Here is a 16,283-nt window from a genome sequence, read left to right on the forward strand (position 1 = left end):
GCAGGAAATCTGTTGATTGATTTTTGGAGTAACATCATTTTAAAATATAGGTAAAATTCATATAACATGCAATTCACCATTTTAAAGTATATGATTTAGTTGTATATACTTGCATTTACAATGTTGTGTGATCACTAGTTCTCTTATTTCAAAACTTTCCTATGGCGCTCCAGAAACATACCATATCATTAAATGATCACTCTCCATTCCCTCCACCCCATCATGTGTTAACCTGTTTTCTGTTTTATGTCTATGGATTTTCTTGTTATGAATATAGTATGGGACTACCCAGGTAGTGTTAGTGGTAAAGAACTCTCCTGACAGTGCAGGAGACATAAGAGACATGAGTTCAATCCCTGGGTTGGAAATATCCCTTGGAGGAGGGCATGACAACCTACTCCAGTATTCTTGCCTGGAGAACCCTATGGATAGTGGAGCTTAGCAGGCTACAGTCCACGGAGTCACAGAGTCTGACACGACTGAAGCGACTTAGCATGCTTGCATGAGTATAGCATATAAAAGAACTTATAACATTGGCCCATTTGTTTCTGGCTTCATCTAGTATAATGTTTTGGATTCTTGTCTAAGTTATAGTGTATATCAGTATTTGTTACTCTCTTGTATGGCTGCATGATATTCCATTTTAATATACATACCATGACTTTTTATACATTCATGTATTTGTGGGCATTGGTGGTGTTTCCCTTTGGGTCTTAATGAACACTGTTGCCACAAACATTTGTGTACAAATTTCTTCATGGACATATTTTCATTTATGTTGAGTATATTCCTAGGAGTGAAACCTATGAGGCCTATGGTAATTTTAAATCTGACATTTTGAGCAATAGCCAGACTTTCCCATGATGACTGAAGCATTTGTATTCCTATCAGCAATGTAAAGCATTCCTGTTTTCCCACGTAATTACCATTATTTATTTTCTAGTTTCTTGTAGTTATTAAAGCTAGTCTGGTTAATGTGAAGTGATCTCTCTTTGTGGCTTTAGTTTGCATTTCCTCAATGAACAATGATCTAGAATATATTTCATGTGTCATTACCCATTTTTATTTCTTCTTTGGAGAAATATTGTTATTCAAGTCCTTTGCCCCTTTAAAATTAGGTTCCTTGTCTTTTTTGTTGAGCTTTGATATTTGGTATTATACCCTTACATATATGTGTGCATGCATGCTCAGTCACTCAGTTGGGTCAGACTCTTTGCAATTCCATCGACTGGAGTTGGCAGCCCACCAGGCTTCTCTATCCATGGAATTTTCCAGGCAAAAATCCTGGAGTGGGTTGCCATGCCACCCTCCATGGTCTCTTCCCAACCCAGGGATTGAACCCAGGTCTCTTGCATTGCAGGTGGATTCTTTACCATCTGAAACATGAGTAAAGTGCAAATTATTAGAGAAATACAAATAAAAACTACAGTGAGGTGTCACTTCACACTAGTCAGAGTGGCTGTCATCAGAAAGTCTACAAATATGGCTCAGTGGTAAAGAATCTGCGTGCCAATGCAGAAGCTGCAGGAGATGTAGGGTTTGATCCCAGGTCAGGAAGATTCCCTGGAGAAGGAAGTGGCAACCCACTCCAGTATTTGTGCTGGGATAATTCCATTGACAGAGGAGTCTGTCAGGCTGTAGTCCATGGAGTTACAAAGAGCTGGACACGAATGAGTGACTAGGCATGCAATAAATGGTAGAGAGGATGTGGAGTAAAGGGAACCCTTCTACACTATTGGTGTGAATGTAAATTGGTGGTGCCATTATGGAGAACAGTATGAAGGTTTCTTTAAAAACTATTAATAGAGTTCTCATATGATCAGCAATCCCTCTTCTAGGTAGGAATCCAGAGAACACTATAATTTTAAAAGTTATGCACCCCAGTGTTCATAATAGCACTATTTACAGTAGCCAAGACGTGAAAGCAACCTAAGTATTCATCATAGGTGAATGGATAGAGAGGATGTGATATATATATATATATTCAATGGACTATTACTCAGCCATTAAAAATGAATTAAATAATGTCATTTGAGCAGTATGGATGGGCTTAGAGATTATCATACTAAGTGAAGCTGGACAGAGAAAGACAAATATTATATGATATCACTTATATGTGGAATCTAAATATATATTATAAGTTCAGTTCAGTCGCTCAGTCGTGTCCGACTCTCCGTGACCCCATGAATCACAGCATGCCAGGCCTCCCTGTCCATCACCAACTCCTGGAGTTCACTCAAACTCATGTCCACAGAGTCGGTGATGCCATCCAGCCATCTCATTCTCGGTCGTCCCCTTCTCCTCCCGCCCCCAAACTTTCCCAGTATCAGAGTCTTTTCCAGTGAGTCAACTCGTCGCATGAGGTGGCCAAAGTATTGCAGTTTCAGCTTTAGCATCAGTCCCTCCAATGAACACCCAGGATTGATCTCCTTTACAATGGACTGGTTGGATCTCCTTGCGGTACAAGGGACTCTCAAGAGTCTTCTCCAGCACCACAGTTCAAAAGCATCAATTCTTCGGCGATCAGCTTTCTTCACAGTCCAACTCTCACATCCATACATGACCACGGGAAAAACCATAGCCTTGACTAGATGGACCTTTGTTGGCAAAGTAATGTCTCTGCTTTTTAATATACTATCAAGGTTGGTCATAACTTTCCTTCCAAGGAGCAAGCGTCTTTTAATTTCATGGCTGCAATCAGCATCTGCAGTGATTTTGGAGCCAAAAAAAAAAAAAGTCTGACACTGTTTCCACTGTTTTCCCATCTATTTCCCATGAAGTGATGGGACCAGATGCCATGATCTTTGTTTTCTGAATGTTGAGCTTCAAGCCAAACTTTTCACTCTCCTCTTTCACTTTCATCAAGAGGCCTTTGAGTTCCTCTTCACTTTCTGCCATAAGGGTGGTGTCATCTGCATATCTGAGGTTATTGATGTTTCTCCCGGCAATCTTGATTCCAGCTTGTGCTTCTTCCAGCCCAGAGTTCCTCATGATGTATTCTGCATAGAAGTTAAATAAGCAAGGTGACAATATACAACCTTGACGCACTCCTTTTCCTATTTGGAACCAGTCTGTTGTTCCATGTCCGGTTCTGACTGTTGCTTCCTGACCTGCATACAGGTTTCTCAAGAGGCAGATCAGGTGGTCTGGTATTCCCATCTCTTTCAGAATTTTCCAGTTTGTTGTGATCCACACAGTCAAAGGCTTTGGCATAGTCAATGAAGCAGAAATAGATGTTTTTCTGGAACTCTCTTGCTTTCTCCATGATCCAGCGGATATTGGCAATTTGATCTCTGGTGCCTCTGCCTTTTCTAAAACCTGCTTGAACATCTGGGAGTTCACGGTTCACATATTGCTGAAGCCTGGCTTGGAGAATTTTGAGCATGACTTTACTAGCGTGTGAGATGAGTGCAATTGTGTGGTAGTTTGAGCATTCTTTGGCATTGCCTTTCTTTGGGATTGGAATGATATTATAAGTTAACTTATTTATAAAACAGAAACAGACTCAGACATAGTAAACAAACTTATGGTTAGGTAATAAAAGGAAGGGGGTGATGAAATGGGAGTATGGGATTAATAGATACTCAACTACTATGTATAAAATAGATAATTACTGTAAAACACAAGGGACTATATTCAATATCTTGTAATAACCTATAATGGAAAAGAATTACCATCATTTCCTTTTGTTTTGTTAACTGGAACCCTTAGCTTTTAATTTGGGGATGTCTTATGTCTCCTAATTTATGGAGGGATGGTTTTGCCAAATACAAAATTCTTGGTTGACATATTTCCACTTAAGATTTTAAATACATCTTTCCATTGATATTTGGCCTCTACAGTGTCTGTGGAAAAAATGACCTGTTATCCTAATGATGATCCTTTGTACATGATGAGTTACTATTCTCTTGATGATTTGAATGTTCTCTCTTTTGCTTTGGCTTTTGACAGTCTGATTAAAATATGCCTTACAGTGAGTCTATTTGGTTTCATTCCTCTTGGGGTTTAACTTTTTGGATTTCTAGATTCATGTATTTCACAAAAGGTTGAAAGTTTTCAGTCATTCTTATTCAAATAGTTATTTTCTGTTCCTTCCCTAACTCTCTTCTGGGATCTCATAAAGTGGATGTTAGTACAATTGAGTGCCATGGGTCCTTAGGTTCTATTTATTTTTCTTTATTACTTTTTCTTTCTGATAATCACACTGGAAATTTTTATTCTGCTTCAGATTTGCTGTTTCTTTCTTGGATTTCCCATAGTCTACTGTTCAAACTTTCTGGAAAATTTTAAAATATTCGGGTAGTGTGATTTTTGGCTCCAAAATTCTGTTTGATTTATTTTTATAGTACCTTTCATGTTACTCTATACTTGTTCATATACTTTTCAGATTTTCTTTAGTTCTTGATGATTTTCATTAGCTATTTAAGCATATTAAAGGTATGTATCTGAAAGTTTTTGTTTAGTAAGTCCATTCCTGACTTCCTCAGGAATGATTTGTGTCAACTTATTTTTTTTTTTTTTGCTATTACTGTTCTATACCTCCTCCTTTTTTGGGTGCTTTGTAACTTTTTAATTAAATTATTCCTAGGAAAAGAACAATCAGGAACTGGAGTATACGGTTGAAAACTTGGCACACACTGTATTGGATTTGTTTTCAGCTGGGACAGAGACGACGAGCACCACACTGAGATATGGGTTCCTCCTCCTGCTGAAACAACCAAAGGTCATAGGTATGATAACATGGTGGGCAGGGTGACTTCAGAAGAGATGATAGAAAGATGCTTGAATGTATTCTACCTTGTTTCTCTTAGAGAATTACTTAAGACTGAGCAACTTAATTTTTTCCCCCAGATTTAATGAAGGGATAGTAATGTGACATCTTTACATAATATGTGAAGATATTAAGCACCTGAATTTCATGGGAGGTCATGTGTAGCAAGCAAGGCCAGCATGAATCGGCCTCAAGCTGCATATTGGTTTTGATTATGGACAGACCACTCTGATGTCCCCACATGCTGAAAATGCAGTGTTCTAGAACCATGGTCCAAGGACTTCCCCCGTGGTCTAGTGGTTACAACTCAAGCTCCAATGCAGAGAGTACTGATTCAAACCCAGGTCAGGAAACTAAGGTCCCACATGCTCTGGACAGAGCTGCCAAAAATCAAAAAAAGAAAGAAATGAGGGTTGAGAAACTAGAAGCTCTCTTTATTAAAGAAATTGGAAATCATAGAAATTTAGTAAGGCTGCCTGATGCAATTTCAACAATCTAAGAAGTCCTCAAAAGAGTTAGATTGACAATAAATTAGTTTAAGATATGTATGTAAAGAAATTGTATTAATCCATAAGTTTGTTTCCAGAAAAATGATTGTTGCCAAAATACACATTTTAAGGGGTCAAGAATTTTATCTTTCAAAAAAAACTTTTTGTTAGAAATTAACTTTATAAAAATTATTTATTTTACTTTACAATATTGTATTGGTTTTGCCATACATTGACTTGAATCCGCCATGGGTGTACATGTGTTCCCCATCCTGAACCCCCTCCCACTTCCCTCCCCATCCCATCCCTTTGGGTCATCCCAGTGCACCAGCCCCGAGCACCCTGTATCATGCATCGAACCTGGACTGGCGATTCGTTTCACATATAATTTATATGTTTCAATGCCATTCTCCCATAACATCCCACTGCTCCCTCTCCCACAGAGTTCAAAAGACTGTTCAATATATCTTTGTCTCTTTTACTGTCTCGAAAGACTGAGACAGCAAAAGAGACAAAGTGTTTTTTTTTTTTTTTTAATATTACATGCTTTTTTACTTAATACGTTCAGAGACTCATGTAAATTAGCTGTTTATTAAAAATGTTACTCTCACCTGTGTTAACTCACGTGTTTCAAGAGAATACTGTATGTACACAGCCTGATTTGCTATAACAGAATTTTCAGAAGCTATACAAGTCTTTAATAACAAATCAACTTAAATTTTTTTGGAAATAATTTCTACTAAAGATTCATAATTAGCATAGTCCTTCAATGACTGTACAAGTTCATCCAGTAGGCACTCGCCTTGCATAAAATTTCAAAATCATGAAGTGACTTGTTTATTCTGTGATCTGTGACCCTGTTCTGTGGAAAATTATACGTTCTTATTTTCTCTGACCTTCCTTTTGTGCCAATCTGAATCTTTCTAGCATTGTATCACTTACTTGTTTCTTCTTCTAGCTGCAGGCTGTAGTTTTACATGTAATTTTTTCATAGCCATCTCTTCATTTTTCAGTTGAGATCTTTCTTGTTGGCATTCAGAAACAATACTCGTTGGGAGATGAACAATCCGGACAGCACTGTCTGTGATGTTCACATGCTGCCCCCTGGCATCACTGGCTCGCTTAGTATTAACCCTTAAATCCTTAGGATTAATCACCGGGTTAATCTCAGTAGGCTGGGGTAAGATGGCTACAGTCATGGTGCTGGCGTGGATGCAGCCTTGCTTCTCGGTCTTGGGCACTCTCTGGACTGTGTGCACACCTCCTTCAAACTTCATGTGCTTATAGGCTTCTGAACGATACAGGGTTATCGCTACCATTTTCTAAATCCCATGCTGCTGCTGCTAAATTGCTTCAGTCGTGTCCGACTCTGTGCGACCCCATAGATGGAAGCCCACCAGGCTCCCCCTTCCCTGGGATTCTCCAGGCAAGAACACTGGAGTGGGTTGCCATTTCCTTCTCCATTGTGTGGAAGTGAAAAGTGATAGTGAAGTCACTCAGTTGTGTCTGACTAGTAGCAACCCCGTGGACTGCAGCCCACCAGGCTCCTCTGTCCATGCGATTTTCTAGGCAAGAGTACTAGAGTGGCTTGCCATTGTCTTCTCCTCTAAATCCCATATATATGTGTTAAAATGCTGTATTGGTGTTTTTCTTTAGTCTTACTTAACTGTGTATATTAGGTTACAATTTCATCCACAACATTAGAACTGATTCAAATGTATTCTTTATAATGGCTGAGTAATATTCCATTGTGTATACATACCACAGCTTTCTTATCCATTCATCTGCTGATGGATATCTAGGTTGCTTCCATGTCCTGGCTATTATAAACAGTGCTGCAATGAACATTGGAGTACATGTGTCTCTTTCAATTCTGGTTTCCTAGGTGTGTATGCCCAGCAGTGGGATTGCTGGATCATATGGCAGTTCTATTTCCGGTTATTTAAGGAATTTCCACACTGTTCTCCATAGTGGCTGTACTAGTTTGCATTCCGACCAACAGCGTAAGAGGGTTCCCTTTTCCCCACACCCTCTCCAGAATTTATTGCTTGTAGATTTTTGGATAGCAGCCATTCTGGCTGGTGTGAAATGGTACCTCATTGTGATTTTGATTTGCATTTCTCTGATAATGAGTGATGTTGAGCATCTTTTTATCTGTTTGTTAACCATCTGTATGTCTTCTTTGGAGAAATGTCTGTTTAGGTCTTTGGCCCACTTTTTAATTTGGTCTTTCATTTTTCTGGAATTGAGCTGCAGGAGTTGCTTGTATATTTTTGAGATTTATTCTTTGTCTGTTGCTTCATTTGCTATTATTTTCTCCCATTCTGAAGGCTGTCTTTTCACCTTGCTTATAGTTTCCTTTTTTGTGCAGAAACTTTTAAGTTTAATTAGGTCCCAATTGTTTATTTTTGCTTTTATTTCCAATATTCTGGGAGGTGGGTTATAGAGGATCCTGCTGTGGTTTATGTTGGAGAGTGTTTTCCCTATGTTTTCATCTAGGAGCTTAATAGTTTCTGGTCTTACATTAGATCTTTAATCCATTTTGAGTTTATTTTTGTGTATGATGTTAGAAAGTGTTCTAGTTTCATTCTTTTACAAGTGGTTGACCAGTTTTCCCAGCACCACTTGTTAAAGAGATTGTCTTTTCTCCATTGTATATTCTTGCCTCCTTTATCAAAGATAAGGTGTAAATAGGTGCATAGAAATTAACTTTTAAAGGCTATGGTTATGTTTAGAAGCACATGCTTTCTTGTTTGTCAGAATACCACTGAAATGATTATAACCTATAACCTATGAGAATTAGCCTCTCTAAGTTGGAGTCAGGAAGCAGCCAACAAATATTCAACAAATTTCTGAATCACAGAGAGCATATTGAGGGTTGACAGTGAAGTCAGTAGAGACGATGAAGTTATAGTCAGAATGGTATAATATTGTGGTTGTTGTTCAGTCACTAAGCTGTATTCAACTCTTTGTGACCCCATGGACTTCAGCATTCCAGACTCCCCTGTCTTTTCCTATCTCCCAGGGTTTGCTTAAATTCATGTCCATTGAGTCGGCGATGCTGTCTAACCACTGCCATAAAATGATGGGACCAGATCTTAGTTTTTTGAATGTTGAGTTTTAAGCCAGCATTTCACTTTCCTCTTTCACCCTCATCAAAAGGCTCTTCAGTTCCTCTTCACTTTCTGCCATTAGAGAGGTGTCATCAAATGAGGAGAAGTCATTTATGTTCTTACAGTCCTTAAGGTTATGTTTGGAAGTACCTTGTTTCTAAAAAGATAGAGGAAGACACAGGCTGATAAAGGAAACTCTCCCAACCACAAGTCTTTGATAACTCCTTTCAGGTAACTCTGTTTCTCCAATAGGATGAAAGAGGTTTACTGTCTAGAGAAAGGAAATCTAAGAAGCCCTTCTTAGGACACTGGACAGAAACAGGGGAAAAGAGTGAGGTCACAACTTAGAGGAAAGGTTAGGGAAGAATCCATTTCTTGAATTCAGAGATTCTTAGCTCCTTTCCCATTCTGCTTCCTGAAATTCAGCAGCCAGAGGAAAACTCCAGAGAGTGAGCACTCTGGAGAAAAGACTTCCAAGTTTTGCCATGTAGACAGAAAATTCTCTCAACATGTCTCACAGAGTGAATGAAATAAGGACATCCACCCCAAGACACAGAGTCATGAAATTTCAGCATACCTGGATAAAAGAGAAAAAAATTACAAAAACATTCGGAGATGTAGCAGGTCATAGATAAAAGAGTTCACAACAGCATCATAATTCAAGAGCAACTATCAAACTGGGTATTAATTTTTAAAAGGGTATTTTCAGACTTGTATGTTTAACGAATTTTTACCCATTCTTTCAACCCTTTCTCATCCAAATGCCTGAAGTCATGTCAGAGGAAGTCATGGTCTCCAGGGATTTGGAAACCTCCTGAAGGAGAGTGAAACTGTCAATGTTGTTGCTAGACAGCAGGCCTGGAAAATATCCATTTCTAAATGGGTTAGATGAATAAAGCAGGTGTTGGGGAGATACCAAGAACAAAAGAGAGGTGATCGACTACATGTAGCTTCTGAATATTAGGGTTTTTATGATTAGGAATTTGAACATCTACCTAAGCATTTGGAAATAATCCTGAATCAGGGTAAAGAATTTTATGAATTGAACTAAAGAGATGTGGCCAAGTCCAAGAAAATACCAAATATGAGACATGATCATAATTGTCTTACCAGAGAGCATTGTAGAATGATGGAACAATGAATATTCTAACCATCAAAAATTGTGGTATAAATATATTGGGGAAATAGATTATGGGGATGCATATGTGTGTGTGGTGTGTATGTGATTTTGTTTGAGGGAAGATGGAGATGTAAATTCTCAACTCTCGTACCAAGATGTCAGATATTGTTTAAGAATCTGTGAGTGAGAAATAAAAATAGAGAGTCATTATTTAGAAATAGGACATGAATTTCAGAAGAAACTGCTAGAATGCGGAAAGCGGTGGCATTTGACAGCTGGAGAATGACCTGAGTACCATTGCAAATTGCACGTGCATAATACACAAATACGCAGAACACACATATTATAATTTAACTTTTTAACCTATAGTATTCTGATATAAAATTAATATTTGATTCTTGTTTCTTTCTTCAAGGACTATAATTTCTTGACTTTATATTCTGTTTATATTTGAAACATTTCATCATTTCTCTTTGTTTTATCGTGTATGCTAATATAGAAGGATATATAGATGTATCTTAAACCAGGCTTGTAAGAAACTTTTATGTGTCTGTATTATGGCCATTATCTCTTTCTGTTTAGTTCCACTTCTGGTCATATAGTTTATGTATATAATGATACTGGGACACCATCATAGTGCCTCATTTATCCCTGAATTGGTATGGAATGTGGTGTGAATTTTCCTCTTTCTCCATCAGTCTTCCTTACGTTCCTTATCAGCTAAGGTCCAGGAAGAGATTGACCGTGTCATTGGCAGACACCGGAGCCCCTGCATGCAGGGCAGGAGCCACATGCCCTATACAGATGCTGTGATTCACGAGATCCAGAGATACATTGACCTGCTCCCCACCAATCTGCCCCATGTGGTGACCCGTGACATTAAATTCAGAAACTACCTCATCCCAAAGGTAAGATCGGTTTCTCTTTTACTGACCTCACTGGTCTTGAAGTTCTCATTTACACAGTATGGGTGCGACTCTTGATGAACACCAGGTGAGAGAAGTAAAAATAATCATGTGTGAGGCAGCTTGATGGGTTGTGTGTTGTTTCCAGTTTAGTCTGTAAATCTTTATAGCTGATTTTGACAGGTAGCAGTACAAGACTTCCAAATTTGTTCTGCTTCTTTTATGTTTTTGGGCTAACCATAGCTGTCCACATTTCCAAATGAATATTAATATCAATTTGTCAATTTACCAGAACACTCTGCTGGGATTTTTTTTTATCAGAGTGACATGCTAGATCAGTTTGGAAAGACTTAATATCATGACAGATTGATTTTTTCCTTTATTGGATATGATACAGTCTTTCTGTTTTAAAGGACTTTCTTTAAATTTTTCAGTAATTTTTTCAGGCAGTGGTTTGCATATTTTTTTGTCTTTCCAAGGTGTTTATTGTTGTTGTTATAAGCATTTTAAAATTCCTTTTCCATTTTTATGTGGAATATCAAAATATAATTGATTTTATCATTTTGATGACTTTATATGTAACAACCTTGCTAAATTTAAAGTCATTTTGAAAACGTCTCTCAGTTCAGTTCAGTTCAGTCGCTCAGTCGTGTCCGACTCTTTGAGACCCCATGAATCACAGTATGCCAGGCCTCCCTGTCCATCACCAACTCCCGGAGTACACTCAAACTCACGTCCATCGAGTCGGTGATGCCATCCAGCCATCTCATTCTTGGTCGTCCCTGTCTCCTCCCACCCCCAATCCCTCCTAGCATCAGACTCTTTTCCAGTGAGTCAACTCGTCGCATGAGGTGACCAAAGTATTGCAGTTTCAGCTTCAGCATCAGCCCTTCCAATGAACACCCAGGATTGATCTCCTTTAGAATGGACTGGTTGGATCCCCTTGCAGTCCAAGGGACTCTCAAGAGTCTTCTCCAGCACCACAGTTCAAAAGCATCAATTCTTAGGCGATCAGCTTTCTTCACAGTCCAACTCTCACATCTCTAGTTAATAGCAATTTCTATATACATTATCCTGCTATCTGGGTTAATTTCTTCATGTCATCCTTGTTTCATTTCTGATATGAAAGAGAGTGGAAGTTAACATCTCACTATTAGGAATGATGTTTTATGTATATTTTGTTAGAATATTTTTTATCAGATTAGGGAAGTTTCCCTGTGGCTCAGTGATGAAAGAATCCACCTGACAATACAGGAGATCCAGGAGATACCATTTCAGTCCCTGAGCCAGGAAGATCTCCTGGAAAAGGAAATGGCAACCCATTTCAGTATTCTTTCCTGGAAAATCCCACGGACAGGGGAGCCTGGTGGGCTACAATCCATGGGGTCAAAAAGAGTTGGACATGACTGAGCAGGAGCATGGACAGAATATTTGATAGACCATAACAGGATGTTTTACTTAATACAGAATTCAAGTTAAAGTATTTATAAAACAGAACAACTTCACTATATGGCAATATGGGAACATTTCTTCCATTAATAAATGCTTATCTATCCATATCTAGGTATCCATCAAAAGCTCCCTACTTCAGTATGCATGCCTCAGTAACAATGATCATTGTACACAGAGGAATAATAGCATGTGTGCGCAGGAGTTATCACTGAAACAATAATATTATTTCATGTACAGGCTATACTTAAAATGTCCTAATTTTCTTAGTATAACCTTTATAGTTTCTTTTTTTCTCATAAATCAGGTGAAGGTTTATACTGTCACTTACCCCATTATTATTGGTTATGCAGTGTTGTTCACATGATAAAGTGGTACCTGCCAGATTTCTCCAGGGCACAGGTCCTTTTTTTACACTTAATATATAAAAATCTATTGCATGGTACTTTAGAGCTTTGGGAGAATAGTGCTTCTTAATTATTCGCCCAACAGTTTTAGCTTTGCTAGTAAAACTTGTTTAAATTAATGATACTAAGCTGAATTGGTGTAAAATTATGTTTCTAGTTTTATCATACTTCCTGTGTTTCAAATCTAGGATTAATCTGTAATGAAATCTACAGTATATTTTTTTAAAAAATAATTTTTAAAATTTATTTTTGGCTGTGCTGTGTCTTTGTTGCTACATGTGGACTTTTCTCTAGTTGTGGTGAGTGGGGGTTAATCTTTGTTGCAGTGCACTGGCTTCTCATTTTGCGTGACTTCTCCTTTTGTGTAACACATGCTTTAGGGCACAAAAGCTTCACTAGTTGCAGTGCGTGGGCTCAATAGTTGTGGTTCCCAGGTTCTAGAGCAAAGGTTCAGTATTTGTAGTGCTGGGGCTTAGCTACTCCACAGCATGTGGGATCTTCCCAGAGCAGGGATTGAACCCGTGTCCCTGCATTGACAGGTGGATTCTCTACCACTGAGCTACTAGGGAAGCCCTACTGTATATTATTAAATAAAGACAAACAGTCTTCATGGCAATGGTAAACACTAATATTTGTTACCATGTATGCATGCTAAGTTGCTTCAGTTGTGTCTGACTCTTTGGACTGTAGCTCACTAGGCTCCTCTGGCCATGGGATAACTCCAGGCAAGAATACTGGAGTGGGTTGCCATGCCCTTCTCCAGGGCATCTTCTTGACCCAGTCTTAAGTCTCCTGCGTTGGCATGCAAGTTCTGTACCACCGAGCCACCTGGGAAACCCCATTTGTTACCATACTTATTATCATAGAAGATCATATATCCATTTACAAAAACACTATGAACAGATAACTCTAGACCTCTCAAGTCCTATAGAGACTTCCCATATTCAACCATAATCCACAAATAAGATGAGTGAAAATTGAAATGATAAAGTAAAGCAGCTGGTGAAGTCAGACATCACTGTCCAAATGTGATAAGCAAAATGGTTCATAAGGTCTGGTACCCTAGAATCCAGGTACCTAGTATTTCAGAGGCTGTTCACTTAGCAGCATCATTGCCACTACTCTTAAACTTATTCTTCTTTATTACTTGTTCTTTCTGCCACAAAATGTCACTGCCCTCCTTTGGACTGAGGAGTCTTCATTATTGATCATAAGATTGGACTAAATGATATGAGGCAGTTCTTCCAGCTCTGTGACTTTTTCATAGTTCAGTTTATCTTCATCTGTTCTTTCCAGGGCACAGATATATTAACGTCACTGACTTCTGTGCTACATGATGACAAAGAATTTCCCAACCCAGAGGTGTTTGACCCTGGCCACTTTCTGGATGAGAGTGGCAACTTTAGGAAGAGTGACTATTTCATGGCTTTCTCAACAGGTAATATATATTTTTTTCCCATTCAGTACTTTAGAGGACAGGATACCTTCTAAGGATCAGTTGGGAGTTACATAGTACCTATCCTGGGGCTGGTAGAAATGCTCTTTGTCCATGATAAGGGGCAGCAGCCCAATACCTATGCCCTTTCCCTCCCCATGAAACATCCTCATTATTGGGCTAGATTACTGGAGCTTTGGAGAGGTGACCCAGTTCTTTCCATTTAGAAATAAAACTTGAGCTGCTGCTGCTGCTAAGTCACTTCAGTCATGTCCGACTCTGTGCGACCCCATAGACGGAAGCCCACCAGGCTCCCCCATCCCTGGGATTCTCCAGGCAAGAACACTGGAGTGGGTTGACATTCGCCAAAACTGGGAACTGAAAATATCAGAGAACTACAACTTAGCCAAAAAAAACCCCCAAAAAACGTGTTATAAAACTTGAAACTTCAAGGTGTGTTGGAGTTTGATGAAGAGTAGGTATACTTAGAGCAGAGAACAGAGGCTGTGAAGAATGAAAAGAAACATGTGGGACTACTAGACTAGGATCAGAAAATACAGCCAATATACGTGAGTTTCTAGAAAAAGATGGGTAGAAAGTTGAAAATATGAAATTGCAGTTATAATGCATGAATAATTTAATGAAGTGTTTGGAATAATCAGTAAATATTTCTTGAAGGAATGATATTTGTTATGATAAGATGTTAGGTGGATAGCATATGTGTTCACCCTTTTCCCATCTGTTTATCCAGCCATTCCATCCATCCATTCAAATATTCATCAAATGGCTACTACATAGTCTCTTTCTGACAGCCAGAAAGACAGAGTTCAAGGAGTATGTACCCTCTGTGTTTGTTGTTTCCAGGGAAACGGATTTGTTTGGGAGAGGGCCTAGCCGGCATGGAGCTGTTTTTATTCCTGACCACAATTTTACAAAAATTTACCTTGAAATCTGTGGTTGACCCAAAGGACCTTGACACCATCCCAGTTGTCAATGGGTTAATTTCCGTGCCACCTTTTTACCAGCTCTGTTTCATTCCTATGTGAGGAATGTTAGATCCTCTAATTTCTTCAGTGATGTCTTCAACTCCCACTCATCTGCGGCATTGTTCACCTGCTTCCCATCATCTTTTCTGAGAGTGCCTGCTCTGACCTCTCCTCATTTATTCTGTAATTTCACTGCAGAAATGTATCTGCTGTTCTTCATACTCTGTAACATCCATATTGGCCACCAGATATGCAAATAATTATATAATATTGAGTAGTTCTATGTGCATTGTACTATGCGCTCCATACAATATAGAACAAGATGATTACTGTGTGTACAATACAGAGCTATTTCTGATATGCATATTCCTAATAAAATACATAATTTGATAAGCCAGTTTTCAAGCTTTCCTTCTTTTATGCATATTGCATATAAGGGAGGAAGGAAAAAAGGCAAAGATGTCACATGGTCCTCATATCCATAGAGAAGGACAGAGGGAATGAGAGTAGAAAAGCTCCCTGGGCTGCATGTTAAAATGAATTACTTGAAGTTTGGATTTGAAGGTGGAGAAATTGTTTTCAGGAGCAGTTTCATCCTGTAGGAAATATTGAGATCAGTGATTGTTGTTGTTTAATTGCTTATTCATGTCCAACTCTTCTGTGATCCCATAGCCTGTCGCCCACCAGCCTCCCCTGTCCAAGGGATTTCTCAGGCCAGAATTCTGGAGTGGATTGCCCTGCCCTCCTCCAGGGGATCTTCCCAACCCAGAGATTGAACCTATACATTTTAGGACTCCTGCATAGGCAGGCAGGTTCTTTACCATTAGCACCACCTGGGAAGCCCATTCAATGTGTTCTAAGAGCTCTAAAAATCAGCAATTAGAAATATAGCAAGCCATTTTGAAAATGGGTAAAGGACTTCCCAGGTGGTCCGCTGGTTAAGACTCTGAGTTTCCACCTCACAGGGTAGGAGTCTGATCCGTGGTTGGGTAAGTTTCATTGCACAGCACAGTGAAGCCAGGGGAGAAAAAAAAAGAGCAAGTGATCTGAATGGATACCTCACCAAAGTAGATATATGCATGGCAAATAAGCATGTGGAAATGCTCAACATAATATATCACTGCTGCTGCTGCTAAGTCACTTCAGTCGTGTCTGACTCTGTGTGACCCCATAGACGGCAGCCCACCAGGATCCCCCGTCCATGGGATTCTCCGGGCAAGAACACTGGGGTGGGTTGCCATTTCCTTCTCCAATGCATGAAAGCGAAAAGTGAAAGTGAAGTCGCCCAGTTGTGTCTGACTCTTAGCGACCCCATGGACTGCAGCCCACCAGGCTCCTCCGTCCATGGGATTTTCCAGGCAAGAGTATTGGAGTGGGGCTGCTAGGCAACTCAAATAGAAGGATCAGGGAGCAACCCATCCATGTGTGTGTGCTAAGTCGCTTCAGTTGTGTCCAACTCTTTGCAACCCTATGGACTGCAGCCTGCCAGGCTCCTCTGTCCGTGGGATTCTGTGGGCAAGAATATGGGAATGGGTCGCCATGCCCTTCTCCAGGGAATATTTCTGACCCACTCAGGAACAATACAAAAACTCCGTCTTTACTTGCCAAA

General features: G+C 39.3%; 2 pseudogenes; one reads left to right on the plus strand and one right to left on the minus strand.

The window, feature by feature from the left end:
* The window catches only part of LOC129555973 (cytochrome P450 2C9-like), a 28,174-nt pseudogene extending 13,440 nt beyond the window's left edge, over nt 1-14,734 (plus strand).
* Nucleotides 5,973-6,578, minus strand: LOC148776006 (peptide chain release factor 1-like, mitochondrial pseudogene; annotated as a pseudogene).
* Nucleotides 14,735-16,283: the final 1,549 nt, after the last annotated feature.

The sequence above is a fragment of the Moschus berezovskii genome, chromosome 12 (genome assembly GCF_049115385.1).
Source record: "Moschus berezovskii isolate FMDL1 chromosome 12, NW_MosBer_1.0, whole genome shotgun sequence".
Lineage (NCBI taxonomy): Eukaryota > Metazoa > Chordata > Mammalia > Artiodactyla > Moschidae > Moschus > Moschus berezovskii.